This window comes from Suricata suricatta, chromosome 1 (assembly GCF_006229205.1).
Source record: "Suricata suricatta isolate VVHF042 chromosome 1, meerkat_22Aug2017_6uvM2_HiC, whole genome shotgun sequence".
Lineage (NCBI taxonomy): Eukaryota > Metazoa > Chordata > Mammalia > Carnivora > Herpestidae > Suricata > Suricata suricatta.
This window is the reverse complement of record NC_043700.1, coordinates 88640136-88656588: the sequence shown is the minus strand read 5'-3', so window position 1 is coordinate 88656588 and position 16453 is coordinate 88640136. Positions and strand designations below refer to the sequence as shown.

The window sequence follows — 16453 nt, the reverse complement described above, 5'->3', positions numbered from 1 at the left end:
TATCATTTATCTTGAATGTATCATAGGTAAGCTGCTATATAACGATTCCCACTTCAGATAGCTGTGAAATTAGGTGATTAACTAGTTGTTACTTAACCTTCTAATTTCTGTATAAGTCTAATTACATGAAACAGAAGTTGGTGTTTTAATTTTTTACTTTGCTTTTCTGTTTGGAGTGTCATTGTAACTACTGTATTGTAAATGATGGAAAATAATTGCATATGTTAAAAAAATATGAAACTTTATAAAGTAAAAAAAAGATAAAAAAATAAATAAAATAAATTAGTCATGGGGATGAAAAGTACAGCATCAGAATATAGTCAATAATATTATAATAACTTTTCTTGATGAAAAATGATAACTTCTCTTATTGTGATGAATATTTTGTAATATACATAATTGTTGAATCACTCTGTTGTACACATGAAACTAATACTGTGTGTCCACTATACTATGATAAAAATAAAAAAACTTCCTGAAAAAAAATAAAATAAAAAAATAAAGGAGGCTCATTGACTATCCAGGGCCTGTCCTTTCAGGAAGTATTCTTTTAATGGTGTCTCTTGGTTTCTCTTGTGCCTTTGGTTATTTTATTTCCCTACTCAGTGATATTTGGTTTTCTCCACCATGTATACTTTGGCTTGCTTCTTGAGGTATCCCTGAAAAGGAAAACAGACAAACAAACACACAGGGAACAAAAGTATGCAAACACACAGACAAATCAAACGAACAAGCCAATCAAAGGGTAAAGGAAAAAAAAGAAAAGAAAAAGAAAAAGGACAGCCTAAAAGCAAAAAATTAGAAATACCAGCTACAAATAAAGAGTAGGGTGGAGGCAGTGTTTTTGGAAGAGCACATACAAAGAGAGAGGTAACAGGGGTGTGGAGGATGTAAAATTGAACAATGACTAGGCAGAGAGACTAAAAGGCTTAATTCAGAAAGAGAAAGAGGAGAATATGGTAGATGGTGAGGAGAAAATAACAAAGATAGTGTTACTCAAAGAACTATATAGTCTAATTATTCCAGAGAGAGGAAGAAAGGAAGGTAGCATTAAGAGAATGGATTAAGTATGACTGTTTAGGTAAACCAATGTCCCTTGTTCCCAGTCCAGCAGAGGGAGGAGATAAGAATGGGTTAAAGGAAAATAGATTTGAATAGCAAGAATTGATCTAATTATGGCAATGCAACAATGTTGGTCTTACCAGGGCTCCAAAAAGGCAAAAAAAAGCAGCTCTCCAGTGTGGATGGGCGTGGTTTGGTGTAGGCAGGTCTCACCTCCACTTCAGGTCCTGCAGACTCCACGTTGGTAGTTGTGGGGAGAAGAATGGCAGCGTCCCAGTCCCTTCTCGAACCAAGGGTTGCAACCCACTCTTTTGGGTCCAATCTCCTTGTGCATGGGCAGGCCAAGTTGTATTTTCAAGCCCTGCCTTGTTTTCAGATCCTAGTCTATACACTTTAATGATACTGCCCAAGATGAGAAGTACTCCAGAAGGCCTGTGGCTTCCTAGCAGGGGATCTAGTAGGGGGAGTAGGGGAGTAGTCTCTCCCAGTGCTACCTGGGATGGGAGTGCTGAGCCCAAGGAAAGAATCTCTCTCCCCATGCCCTGTGGTTATAAATGGGATGATAGAATCCCTCTCTGTCCTGGGCGGAGGTTTTTTTCTTCTCTAGAGACAGCTCTGTGAGCGTTCGCAGCCTCTCTTTCTCTTCCACTCATCTCTCCCTGGCTCTGCATGGCTCTGCATGGCTCTGCACTGGGGGGGCGGGGGGGGCAATCTCTCCCCTGGAGGCCTCTGGGTTCCAGCCTGTTTTTATCTTTTTCAGTTCACACTCATGCACTTATGAGGCTGTCTTCTTAATGGACTCTGTCTCTTTCCCTCCCAGACTCTTATGGACCAGAGTGTTGTGGCTTCAGTCCTTAGATTGAGAGACATGGGTGGGAGAAACCTATAGAGCTCCCCACTTCTTCACCATCTTGCTTGAGAAAAAATAATTATTCTTTTTTAAAAATTGGCTCCTAAAGGTTTTCTTTTCTTAAGTTTATTTATATATTTTGAAGGGGGAGGGAGGATACCAAGCAGATTTTTTGCTGAGCACAGAGTCGATGCAGGCCTCAATCCACGGAACCATTAGATCATGTCCTGAGCAAAAATCTAGAGTCGGTCACTTAACTGAATGAGCTACTCAGGCACCCCTAAAGTTTGTGTGTGTGTTTATGCTTTCATTTTCTTAATTAAAACTGCTTGAAAATAGTTTCATGTTCATTGATTTCAAAAATATATAATTTATTTTATTTTATTTATTATTTTTCTTATTTATAAAAAGTATGATTTTGAGTCTTCAGTGAATATATCAGTATCTGATTAGTCATCAAAGCATTTCACTAGCTAATAAGATTTGTGGTGGTTGTAATGGTGGTGGTGGATATAGTAGTAGTTGTGATGTCAGTTTAGGTCTTATGTTTAATTGTTTGCTTTTTTGCTTTTGCTTTTGTTTTACACCTTTAAAAATAATTCATCATAACTTTACATTTAATCTATTAAAAACACAGGAAACACAATTGAAATCTCCTAAAGGAAATAATTTAGAAGCAGTATAAAGAGCATATCTTGACTTGTATAAGACCTCTTTATGTGATCAGTATTTAACAAATACCAACTAAACATTGTTGGATTATAATGCCTTCTATCATATTAGGAGAGATAATTGATTAAAGCATGTTTAAAACTTTATGTTTAATCACAATTTAAAAAACATACCAGGGTCTGAAGATTTTCATAAGCAAAAGATTGTTTTACTTTTATCTTGATTAAGTATATATACACTTCTGGGTCTATGGCTGCATGATTAGATTGGCTTTCCCTAAAGCAGAACCTGAGATGAAAATTTGATTTCAGTTTGATTTCAGGGACTTAGAGGCAGGCGACCAGAAAAGAGGGAAGGTAAATGTCGGATTTGGTCTTGAGTTGGCGATTACCATAGGGGACCAGTTCTTGTTTTTGTTGGTTCTTCTGAAGAATTGTATCCAAAACATCTCAGAATTGTTTATAATGAAAACTAAAAGTCGAAACATCCATTCCCTAGATGCCTTTTCAGTTAGTTGTGGGTTGTTCCCTTGTGTTAAGGACACTACATTTTCGTTTTGTGCATTTATGAGGGCCAAGGGAGTGCACTCTGCTTTATAAACCACAATGTAATGTTAGAGAAGCTTTGTGAAGAAGAAATTATGGTGTGTAGTTGAATCTTTAAAAACAAAAATAAAATCTTGCACAGAAAATTTTGCACTTTATCTGAGGTTGTAGTCAGAATCGAGGCTGAGAAGATCGGAGGCAGTTAAGGTTTAATACAGTCTATCCTTTGAACTGTTCACATATGCCTCTGCTTTCTATTAAATCTAAGAAATCACCACACAATCAAGGTGGTGACAAGCTACAATCTCCATGCAGCAATTCATGAGAGGGGGGATAACAAGCTGAAGGCTTTGCTATGGCAACTGGCCCTAAAGACATTGTTGATATAACCTTCCCATTTCTCATCAGTTCTGTTTATAGTCAATAAACATTTTAGTTAGTCCACAGAGATGACCAAGACTTTCTCCCTGAGGTCAGTGACCCTGATTTACCTTGCTTTTGTTAGGTTTTGGTTTCTTCAACTATTCATTCACAAGTGTTAGCAGACATGGAAGTCCAAAAATAACCTATTAATCTTCTCTTTGATTGTTTGGAAATCTATGCTAGTTTCTCATAGTTATAAGGAAAAATTAAATTACCAGTAGATCCTTCTCTTTTTCTTAATCTTTTAAGATTTATTTATTTTTGAGACAGAGAGAGACAGAGCACATGCAGGGGAGGGAAAGAAAGAGGAAGATACAGAATCCAAAACAGATTTCAGTCTCCAAGCTGTCAGCACAGGGCCTGATGTGGGGCTCAAACCCACAAACTGTGAGATCATGATCTGAGCTGAGGTCAGACACTTAACTGACTGAGCCGTCCAAATGCCCTCCTTTTATTTTCTTCATATTTACTAGTATGAGGAGCCCAATGTGATCATGTATAAGTTAGCACTTCAAGTTTGGTAAAACCTTAATCTCTCTGCTGGTGGAAATTTCCCTCTAAGAAACCTCTAATCTAGCACAGCCAGTGTTTATCAGGATAGTAAGTAAAATTTGCATAATTGAATCAAAGAGAATGATTGATTTCAGTTAATTTCTTAAATCATAGCCTTGGGAAACCTAGCACCACATACTGTCTATTTTTTCAAAATATATACTGCATTAGCCATATAATATAATGTAACATATATAATACAATACAATATAAATTAATATTATATATAATTTTATATATTATAGAACATATATGATATACAATAGATATTGCATTCTGGAAGATAGTGTCTCAGCTATGCAGGATGCTAGTACCTTAGGTAATCTTTCAGTAGGTCTTTAATCATTTCATTGGACCAGAAGCGATCCGTCTATGAAACATGGTGTGACCAGTAAATTCCATGGTGTTTCATCTAAAGACATCTAAATGTGAGACAATTTTGTGAGGAATTTCATGGCAGTAAATAACAATTCTGCAAATCCTCTGTTGGCAGAACAGGCAGAGGCACTGCACAAAAAGAGAAGAACAGACAAATCCATTTAGTTAATTTTTAAAAAGAAATCCATGGATAATTGGACATAAGAATCTTGTCTTTCTATGAAAATTAAATGATCAAGTATATTGGCTGCTGATCTGCATGCTAGGAAAATATTCCTTCACTCTCATTCTTTAGACCAACCCTGAATATGACTTCAGTGTGGCAGCAATTTATCTTCAGATTATTCTAACATGGGAACCTGAGTCATCTGTCAACTGGCTATGAGTTTTTTCATCATTCATCAGTTACCCTGGTGAAACTCCATGAGGTTGGACATCAGTATAACGGAGTTGGGTGATGTGGGAGACTAGGCCACTGGTTCACGATATTTACTGGTTTCTTTACACATGAAATTCTTAGCTCAAAAGTAGCATTTACACCATATTCAATCCTTATGCCTGATAATGTTACATTTTTTGATGATCAGCTCCTTTCATATACTCATGAGTCCACTTGATTAGAAGCTCTGTGTCTTTTAGAGTTTGGTAGCATGTGAGGCTCTCCTTTTAATATGTTGAGCAGTTTCCTGTTACAGAAGACACAGCCTTCCTCTCAGCCTCAGCAGTCTGCCCTATGAATTTTCTATCGCAATCTGTGTAAGAATCTATATAACAACCTCATCTAGTCGATATAGCTCGAACATCACTGGATTGTCTGGCTGACATGGCCCATGCAGCAGTGCAATTTTGCCCCTGGCCTTGACCTGCTAGAGAGCCTTCTCTTGCATTATGTACAACTCAACACTGGCAACATTGTGATTCACCCACATAGGTCCAAAGAGTTATTTCCAAGAATGTTATACACTACCTTGATAGTCAAAAGAGATTCAGCAAAGACTGAGTGCTTCTTTTCTTACATTACGGAGAACAAGGTAAAATAATGCATAATATCTCTTGAGGGGAGGCTCAACATGCCAAGCACAATTACACTCATAAGCTTTACCAATGTGGCAGACCTCTAAGACTTCTAACGTTAGCTCATCTTCAAGTTACTCAGGTTAGCCATCACTTTCTGATCAATGGATACATTTAGCATGGATATTATGTAAAATAAAAAAAATGACCAAGGTCCTTGTGTTCTATATTGTGAGACAGAAGAAAAGATTTAACAAGTCTTGAAGAAAAAGATTGCTTGTATCCTGCTCTGCCTATGTAAAATAAAACAGCTTTAATTTTTCATATTGTTGGAGTTTGAGAAGAGGGCCTGCTCAATTTTTTTCTAGTCTAATTTCTCTCTTTTGTTCAGATTGGATAATCACTATTGTTATATCTTCAAATTCACTGTGTTTGGAGATGTTTATAAAGTGAAAACATATTTTCTATGGTTTTGACTAATTGTGCTGACTTCTATAAAAACATTCACTTAGTCATCAATTGCACTATGTGCTAGTCTATATTTTGGCAGGGGGAGTCCCTTAATATTGGATAATACTTTAATGATGTTTTATATAACTCATTTATTCCCAGTCTGTGCCTCTGTCTTGTCTAGCATCTATTTTATGGATTTCTTTTTCTAATTCTATTGCCTTTATTTTCCTTTTTTTTCAACCTGTGGATGTGTCACAGGGCTCAATTCTTAGTTCACTCTTACTTTCATTCTCAATTCTTAATTCTTGCTCATGCCTTTTATGACCATATTCATCGTAATTTTCCCTTGCTCAAGTTTTTGAGCTACGTTTTCATCAACCAATTGAATATTTCCTTGTAGTTGTTCAATAAATAAGTGAACAAAAATATTTTAAAAATCCATATATCATATTACATCATAATTTTCTCACTCAGGAATAGAATACAGAGTTGGCTTTAATATGTATATACTTATATAATATATAAAGGCATTTGTTAAGTGCTTAAGAAAAGAAAGACTGAGGTAAACTCAATCATTTCTTATATGTAATCCATTGTGGATGGCACAATACACAAGGCAAAGCCACCCTTTCTTTAGCATTGTTTATTTGTAAATTGTGTTTATTAAAGCAGTTGGGTGTTTTAATGTCTTTGTTCAACATGAACTGTCCGTTTCTTTTATTTTTTTTCTATTTTACATCTTGGCAATTCTGCGTGCCACTATTCTCGCCAGGCAGGTTCTAGCAGTGTCATTTGCTAGAGGTCATAATTCAATATATATTTTAAATGTTTACCCTTTCTCTCTTCGTTAGTTACCCTCATTTCACCTCTTGAATATAATGTTTTACAGAAATGCTTTTGGATTTTATTTGTATTTATTCCCTGTAAATCTTCAGCCTAGCAGGCAAGTGAACTAATAACTGTCTCTTTATTGCCTGCAGACTGGCTGACTTCCAGTACCTCATTGTTAGCTGATCTGTTTAGTCTTTTCATGTTATTTGTTTAATAGTATAATTTTTAAAAGACCTGCTGAACACTGCTGTTTTTGATGCTTCTCTTAATAGAACTACCACATGGGTACAAGAAATTGTTTCAAAGGTCAAAAAAAAAAAAGTATGATAATAAGCCAATTTAAAATAAAAGCATGTTGTTTAGACAAAGTTGTAATTCTGAGGAAATAAAAAAATTGGTCATAGCTAAATGAATAAAATATGTATACCTATTTTCTGTTATTTGAGACAGTATTTTTTTATCCTTGTCTCTGTTTATATATTTAAGTCCTTTTTGTATGAAGTACTGTTTTATTTTTTTTCTTATTTATGTTTCTGGAATTGTACTCAGTTTTCAAAGATTGAACATTACGAGCTTATATCATTTTTACCTGCTAGAATCCATTTGTATTGAAGGAAAACAGTTAAATGTTGTAAATATTTTATTTGAGATAATCTTATTTAACAGATGAGAAAATTTCTTCCATATGGTTTATTCCAACTTATTTTTTATCTTAATATGTCTGTTTTTGATACAAACAGCTATGTATTGCACATAATATTCCAACTAGCATATTAAAAAACCCTCGGGATTTATATTCTTATGGTTGTTCTCTAGTCTATGTACTTAACTTTTACTAGGTTATTTAAAAATCATATTAAAAACAATACTGTTATTTAACACAGTTGATAAGATCATCTTTGGCATGAAATGCATACAATATTACTCCCACACTACTAGAATAAAAAAGTATAAAATTAAAGTCTTGCATAAGTTCTTGGAGAATAACAAGGTTTAGGAATAAGAGACTCAAATGGTAATTACCAAAGCACATAACAGTTCATTAATTGGATAGAAATAATAAAATTTATAAAATGATGAAATCTGGAAAGTGATGAAGAAAGGGAGAAAGTTTGCTTTTATCTCTTTTTCTTAAGTATGCATTAAAGGAGGAAGAGAAGATGTAAGAACTTGGGAAATGATTTCCATCTCTTATTGTAGTCACTTGACTTCTATGGCCCTGTTGCAAGATGAATGCTGATTACTAAATCCATGTGGGCTATAACATCATGAAAAGCTCATTCTTGGCAGCTTTAGAAACATGGTGGTGCAAAAGCAGTGGAAAAGAATCCTTTGGTTCCAGACAATCTCCTAAAAAAGAGGAAGGCTTATCAGGCCGTTAAAGCCATTCCGGCAAAGCAGGCACTTTGGGACAAGAAAGAGCAGAAGAAAGGAAAAGAGATCAAGTTTAAATGACTGGAATGGTTCCCACATGATTCCTGGAGGCAGCCATGTGACAGGATGTGACTTAGATGACTAGAAGTAAAACCTCATGGCTTGGAAGTACCAGATAAACATTCCTTGGCCTTTGTTGGACACACCCAAAGGATTAACAGTGAGTTCACGGGTGCAGAGGACCATTGCAAGGCTTCACTTGCAGATTTTCAGTGGTATCTTTGTCAGAGTGAACCCACCAACCATAAAAATGCTGCATACAGTGGAAACTTATGTGACCTGGGGATTTCCACATCTGAAGTCTGTCCAGGAACTCATCTTGAAATGCGTACAAACCAAGGTCTAGAATAAAATCATCCCTGGAGTGCCTGTGCGGCTCAGTTAAATGTCTCTTGATTTAGGCTCAGGTCATTTTCTCACGGTGTTCCAGAGATAGAGCCATGTGGGGGTCAACACTGTCAGTTTGGGATTCTTTCTCTTTCTCTCTGCCTTTTCCCCACTCACTTGTGTGCATTCACGTTCCCTCTCTCTCTCTCTCTCTCTCTCTCTCTCTCTCTCCCTCTCTGTCTCTCACTGTCTCAAAAATAAATAAATAAACAGAGAAAGGAATAAAACCACCCCTTTGACAGACAACACAGTGATTGAGGAGCACCTGGGGAAATATGGTGTCATTTCTTGGAAGACCTCATTCATGAAATTACCTTTTCAGGGAAAAATTCCCAGGCAATCTCTGAGTTCTTATGAACTTTCCATCTCTCAGTGGCCCGTTATGCTACTAAGAATAGAGTGGGCTTCCTCAAGGAGTTGGACCTAGCTGCCTAAGGAGGGGAACACATCAATCAGCTCACTTGGGCCCCTGAATTAAACCCAGAATATCTGAAAGCATAGCACATTGGAGGCATATGTTTTATCTGTTGGAATTGTTATTTTCTGCTTTATCTTCAGAAACTAGTAGACAGGGTCAAAGAAAAGATGATGATGTTCCAGGCAAGCACTTCTTATCACAGCTTAGTTCCAAGGAAAAGTTCCAGTGTGTTTTGTACCTTGGCTTCCCCTGCCACCTCTGAACTCAGGAAAGGGATCATGCCATGGAAAAGGGAGTTCTTCTATGTCACATCTCCTATTTTGGGGATTAACATTGGTGAATGAATTCCTAATCATGAATACAAGACAGCTGTGGACCAAGCTCAAGAACATACTTGAACCTGGGGGTCCCTGGGGCCTTGTTTTGGAAGGAACTTGAAATAACAATTACAAAGAAGAGCACAAAAACACTGCTCTGTTGTCTCTGCTGTGAATCTATGTTCTAACGTTTTAGGGACAGATTTTTGAGTTCTCAGACTTGTCTGATGCTGAAGTGTATCTGGTGGCCTCCCTATCCTAGTCTGCAATTGACTTAGTCCTTTTCTCTAATTTAGGATTTTACTTATTCTTGTGTCTATGAGAAGGGAAGGACCCTTTTCTTAGGAAAATACACACACTCAAATTTTTGTTGGGAGTTTATATGTTCATAGACCTTTCTTAGGGAGCCGTGCCCTTTATGTAAGGAAGTCCTGTGCCATCGGACTGATCACCTGGGTCTTGACTTTGTTAGTCTCCTCTAGTTTCATGTTCTGTGCAGGACTAAAGCTTACCAATACAGTTAATTTACTTCGGAGCCACTATGTTTCCTACTAGTAACACAGTGGTAGTTTCCTGAGCCACCAGATTCTATCTCCAGCAAATGCCCATCATTTATTTCTGCTGGGCTTCAGAATGGGGTTTTCTTGGTTTGCCATGGATGAAATTAGTACTATTAAGTAGTGTAGTCCCAATGCAGTCTTAATTGGGCCATCTCCTTGCATAGTCTAGACTCCAAAAGTATTGCTTTCTATCCTGCACGTAACAATGTAGTAGAACACTAGAGGTCCTTGTGACATTGGACTAAAGATCCTGCTTGCGTTTACCATTAGTGTCCAACTCCTAGGGAGGCCTTCCTCTGATCTTGTTACTTTGTTTCCTCAATTGCCATCTGAGTAGTTGGAGAGGGTGTACCAGGCATAGGGTAATACTTGAAAATATGCTTCACCATTGTGTCCCCTGATCCCTTAATATAAGCTTTGCTGCACCTTTGGCTCATGGGGCCCTCAAATATAGCTGTGAAGTTGAGTTAGAAGCTAAACAATGCTTGGGGTGCCTGGTGGGCTCAGTTGGAGGAGTATGTGACTCTTGATGTCGGGGTTGGGAGTTTGAGGCCCATGTTGGGAGGTAGAGATTACTTAAATAAATAAAAAACAAACTTTAAGTATAACTGCCTTAAAATGTGTCAGATTATGAAGGAATGAATTAGGTTGGCTGGCCCAAGAGTTAACCTGTCAGTAATAAATGTTAGAACATACACTTATACTTTAAAACATTGTGAAATCAAATTACTTTATAATAATGTATCAAAAAACAATAAGAAAAGAGCATTTGTGAGTATGAAAGGCCAGAGTTTCTATCTCAGATCTGTTTTGTACTTGTAATGTTTCCATTCTTGTCTCCCAAAATGGGACTAATGTAATCTAGCATGTGTGCCTCACTCACACAGTTGCTCACAGGGTTAAGCAAAATAATAGTTTTTAACCTAGAATTCTATGTAAATAAATAAGTTATAATGTTTTTTAAAAAATGGTCATTCTTATTTTTAGCTTTTGTTCCACATTTAACATTTCTTCAATAATGATGCAACTGTTGACTTGCTTGCCTAAAAATTAGTCATCTCTATTAAAATGTTGGCTGCCAATATTCCTGTAGTATAAGTACTATTAAATAAATATTTATACAGTTTACCATCTAGTTTAACAGTAGATGATATTATTGAATAAGTAAGTATCAGAACCGTATAATATGAAAATCTAGGCTAAAATATCATTTGCACTATTTCATCAACATATTTTTTAAACTATAAAATATAATTAAGTTTACATTAAGAAGTATAATATTAAAATATTAATTTTTAGTCACTTAGAATTGGAAATCTCAAGAACAAACAGCAATATAGTATGTGAGCAAATGGTTCAGTACGCATAGGACAATTAAGATGTACAATGAATATGTAAGGGTTGTAGTTCATTGGTGGCTACAGTCAGATGCTCAATCAGCTGAGCCACGCAGATGCCCCTGATGGTGGCTACAGTCAAAACTGTACTACTTGACTAATGATGTTTCTATCTAAAATGTTAAAACAGTGAGTTATAACCCACTGTCTATTAATATCTTTCTGCCTCTGATAAGTGAATGAGAGACAGAAGGAGATGGAGAAAGAAACAAAAGTGTATCAGCTTATGAAATATTATAGACAAAACACCAGGTATAAATTTTGGTGACTAACGCAATATTGTGGAGCTTATATTCTATATATAAACATGGATTGTGTACAATTTGTACACATATGTATATATAAATTTGTGAAAACATATTTAAACTTCATAAATAAATATATATGTGTATCTATGTATAATATATAAATTTTCATGCTATCAAAATTTTGAATTTTATCCAACAAAGACCTTAATACAGTGGAGTTTTCTGGTACCTTGTACTATTAGATATCTATCAACACTGTTTAAACATTAATTGCATCAATGGTAAAGGAAAAGTTAAAGAAAAGTAATGGAGACAGACACAAAAGTCAATGGACAATCTAAAAGGGTATAATAGCAGAGGGGAGAGATATGAATGATGTAAGGAAAAATATATCTGGATGGCAGGAAAAAAAAAAAAGCAGCTCTCCTGTGTGGATTGCCCTGATTTGGTGTAGGTAGGTCTCCAGGATTGTTCTCTGAGGCCCCGCCTTTGTGGTTGCAGGGACAAGAATGGCAGTGCCCCAAGCTCTGCTCAAACCAAGCCTTGCATGCCACTCTTTTGAGTCCGATCTCCCTGTGGAAGGGGTGTGCCAGGTTGTATTTTCCAAGCCCCACCTCATTTCCAAATCCTAGTCCTTGCACTCTAATGCTACCTCCATAGATGAGATGTACTCCTGATGGCCACTGGCTTTCTAGCCAGGACTGTGTAGTGGGAAGGGGCTGTGTCTTTTGACACTGCGTGGAATCAGTGTCTTTGCCACTAAGCCCAGCTAGATGGGAAGGATTTCTTTCCCTGTGCCTAGCGGTTGTGTATGGGGTGACAATATCTCTCTCTGTCCAGGGCCAAGTTCTTTTTATCTTTTCTCTAAAGACGGTTCTATGAGTGCTTTCAGTCTCTCTTTCTCTTCTCCTTGTCTCGTGGGGGCTCCATGCACTCTTCCTGTGTTGGGCTGGGACTACCTCCACTCTGCACCTCCGGGGCACGGCTTGTTTTTTTAATTTCCATAGTTCTCACTCACTCACTCAGGCATCTTTGAGGCTGTCTTCTTTAGTCTGTGTGTTTTCCTCCCACTCTTGCAGATCCGAGTATTGTTGCTCTAGTCCTTCTCAGTTTGACAGATGCAGGTGGGTGAAAATGACAGAGCTCCTTACCTCTCTGCCATCTTGCCCTTCTTCCTAAAATCTATTTTTTTAATTATCTAATTCTGAAATTAAATTCATCTTTTAAACTGAGTCCAGGGAAATTGGCAGGGGCTTGGCACAGAAGAGTCCATTGCCTTATTACACATGTATGACTGGTCTTGCCTTCAGAGTATGTTTTTAGGCAAGTTTTTTTTTTTTTTTAATCAGTTTAGTTGTTAACATTAGGCAAAGTTTAATTTTAACTTTCATTTGAATTCCTGACTGCTACTTCTTGACACAAATCTAGTTAGTTGTGTAACTAAAAATATGAAATTACTCATACATATGAAAAATTTACAAAATACTTTAAACCTGAAGTAGTTAAGTGACATATTCATATAAAGGGTATCAGTCGAAGTGTGTGTAACTGCCTCCTCTCTGAGGTAACATCTTGCAAATCTAGCTGCATCGGCCTCCCTGAACTTTAATTTCTGACTGTCTAAGTCCACAAAATTTCTATGTTCTACTTATGCTTCCTCTACACTAATGTCCAGAAATTGCTTTTAACCTGAGAATATAATGCTCCCTTAGTTGTTTGCCTTTATATAGGGATCATAGCTCTGCATGCATGTTGACAAATATTTGAAAATAGTTGGTTCACATATTTTACAAATGTCTTATTTGTTTGTTTAGAGTGAGAAAATAACTCTAGTCTCCATGTGGAAAGAAATGGAATTCTAATAATGTAGTTTTTAGGCTAACTAACATAATATTATAAGTAACTACATGATTATATGTAGATTTGTTTCCCCCAAAGACAGAGGATAGATAGATAGACAGATAGATGAATAATAGATGGATATAAAATGTTGGTAACTGTGGTACACACCATTATTTATTATATTATTCTATTTATCAAATCATCTAAAGAAAATGTCTCTTTATACAGAGACAATGGGAGATACTGGATATTTCCATTTAGAACAGAATTTTTCAGGGGCACCTGAGTGGCTCAGTCGGTTGGGTGGCTCAAGTCATGATCTCACAGCTTGTGAGTTTGAGCCCCATGCGGGGCTCTGTGCTGACAGCTCAGAGCCTGGAGCCTGCTTCAGATTCTATGTCTCCCTCTCTCTCTGCCCCTTTCTTGCTCATGCTCTGTCTGTCTTTCTCCCTTTCTCTCAAAAATAAATAAACATTTAAAAAATTAAAAAAAAAAACACAATTTTTCAAAGGTGCATTAGTGCTTTTTTTCTTACCTGGATTTTGAATGGGTCAATTTTGCTATATCTTAATAATTTATACTTCACACACATTTTTATAAATTCATATCTAGTAAAAGTTAAATAGCAATACAAAATTACCAAAGTCTTGTTTTTAGCAAATCTCAGTATGCTCTGAAGAGTTTAACTTTGAGATAATTTTAACATAAACTCTCCAAATGAAATAAAGAATTTTTGACATAGTGAATAAGAACTTAAAATAAAAATGTTTAGAAGACACATGGATGGAAATACCTTGTTCTATAAAGGAAATATAACACAATGATGTTTGGACTCGAGTATCTAATAAATGTGTATCCAGTTTCTGATTCTGTTTTTTAGCTCTATGTTTCTGGAAAACTTGCATAACCTCTCTAAGCCTTAGGTTCACAGTGCACAATATGTATAATGATTATACCACTTTAAAAATATATCAAGAGTAAAAATTAAGTAATTTATTTATAATGGGTTAAAATAAAACTTGCCACGGAGTAAACTTTTAATAAAATATTAACTATTGTAATTACTATAATTATGTTCAACACTGCTAGTTATTGATATCATGTCTATAATAGTGTTAAATCATTTTGGGGGGTTAGGAAATTGTTTCCATTAAGTTCAGTATTAACATGATTTCACTAAAAAACAAATTTCAAGAAGATGGCATTATATTTTTCTGCTCTGATGTCAGTGTATTACATGTGGTAACATTTCAAATGCTTGTTAGTGTTGACAATATTTCTAGAATAGACAGCAAAGTTAAAAGAGATGCATTACCATTTTGACTCTTAAAGCACAAAGAAGATTAATGTGTTATGAATTTAATATTACTCATGAGACTACTTGCATGATTTTCTATCTTGGATTCACCAAGAAATCCCTGGTGATTGTGAACAGTTAGTTGCTCCTGTGCTACCAAACTAGTATCCATTTCCTCTGAAGTGGTTTCTTAGACTTTAGCACAGATGTAGAATATAATGAATATAGAAGGCTTGTCTGCTTTTAGAATCATTAAAATCTATTTGTGTTTTTGAGGCAAAGGAAGATGTAGTTCTGAAACATAAATGCATAGTTTGAAAGTTTATAGTTTGAAAACACCCATAGGCAATAAGTAGATAATGTGGCTGTTTTTAAATATAACTTTATTTATGAAAATAGTGGAGTAGATTTGGAAGGGAGGTTAGAGTTTGCCATTCCCTTGTCTGGGGTCTTTACAGATATGAATTCATTTAAACCTCATGAAATTAATGTGACATGTTTGTTTGTTTGTTTTTGAGAGAGAGAAAGAAGGGAGAGAGCTTGAGTGCGGCAGGGAGCAGAGAATCTTAAGTGGGCTTCAGACCCAGCATGGAGCCCTACACAGGGCTCCATCTCAACTGCAAGATCCTGGCCTGAGCTGCTATCAAGAGTCAGACAACCAACTGAGTTACCCAGGTGCCCCTAAAGTAATAAATTCAAGACACAGACCGAGTTGATTTGGCTGCAAGGTCTGTGCTATATTTCTTTTCCTGCTCGGACCTGCTCAGTCCACTTCTCTTCCTGATTCTCCCTCTTTTCTATATTATTTTCATTATTCCCCCTGTGTGTATAATCTTTGATGTCTTTTACTCTTCTACACATGGTTCTCTGCATCTCTGAAAACATTTCTCCTTCCCATAGTTCTTAGTTTTTCATCACTGTGGTTTTTTCCATTTTAATATGTCCTGAGGTTTTATGAAAAGTGAGCATTTACAATTTAAAACATAGTCAAATTGATTTTCTTCATTAATGGTAATTAGTATATTAATGCCTGAAAAAATTGACCAATAGTTTCTCTCTGTCAAAGAGATCCTTTTGTCTTATTAAAAATATGTAATAATAAATAAATAAGAACAAAATTTTTGAACTTCAAATGCAATGGAGACTGACATTGAGAAAAATACTGACTTGCTGAAGGAATATTTCCCTATGCTAAAATGTTATTTTTTAAGTCTTAAAAAAGTTGACAATGGAACCAATTTAAGTAAAAAGTTTATATAAAAGCATTAGAGTTGAGAACTGTGCTTATGGAAAAATAAGTGAATTTTGCACATCACTATACAGTTATTGATTAATAGCTGAACATACTCATAAGCAGATTTATGAGAGGAAAACAATCAGAATAGAGACTACCTGATTTACACATATGAAATTATTAGGTGATATGATACCTGTTAGGACTGTAACAACTTTTAAAACAGATGAATACATATTTCTGCAATGTACTTCAAACCTCTGAAAGTGGCATGTGACCATTCTTTGAAAAGCACCCATAGTAAATTTTGGAAGCTATAAATGTAATGCAAGAGGCTGAGGACTGTTTTTTGGTGTTAACTCCCTAAAATATATTTAAATACACATTCTTTAAATGTGGAAAAATTAAAATATCCTCCAATTTTACTTCAGAATTATTGGCTGTTAAGAAAGCTTCACTTAGTTGTGTTGGGAATAAACTTCTGATTTTATATTCTTAAATTTTGTGTGTATAGTTAAAATCTAAAATACTTCTCTCTC

General features: G+C 35.8%; 1 pseudogene; it reads left to right on the top strand.

Moving 5' to 3' along the window:
* LOC115301327 overlaps positions 1-9036 on the top strand; it is a 33937-nt pseudogene extending 24901 nt beyond the window's left edge.
* Positions 9037-16453: the final 7417 nt, after the last annotated feature.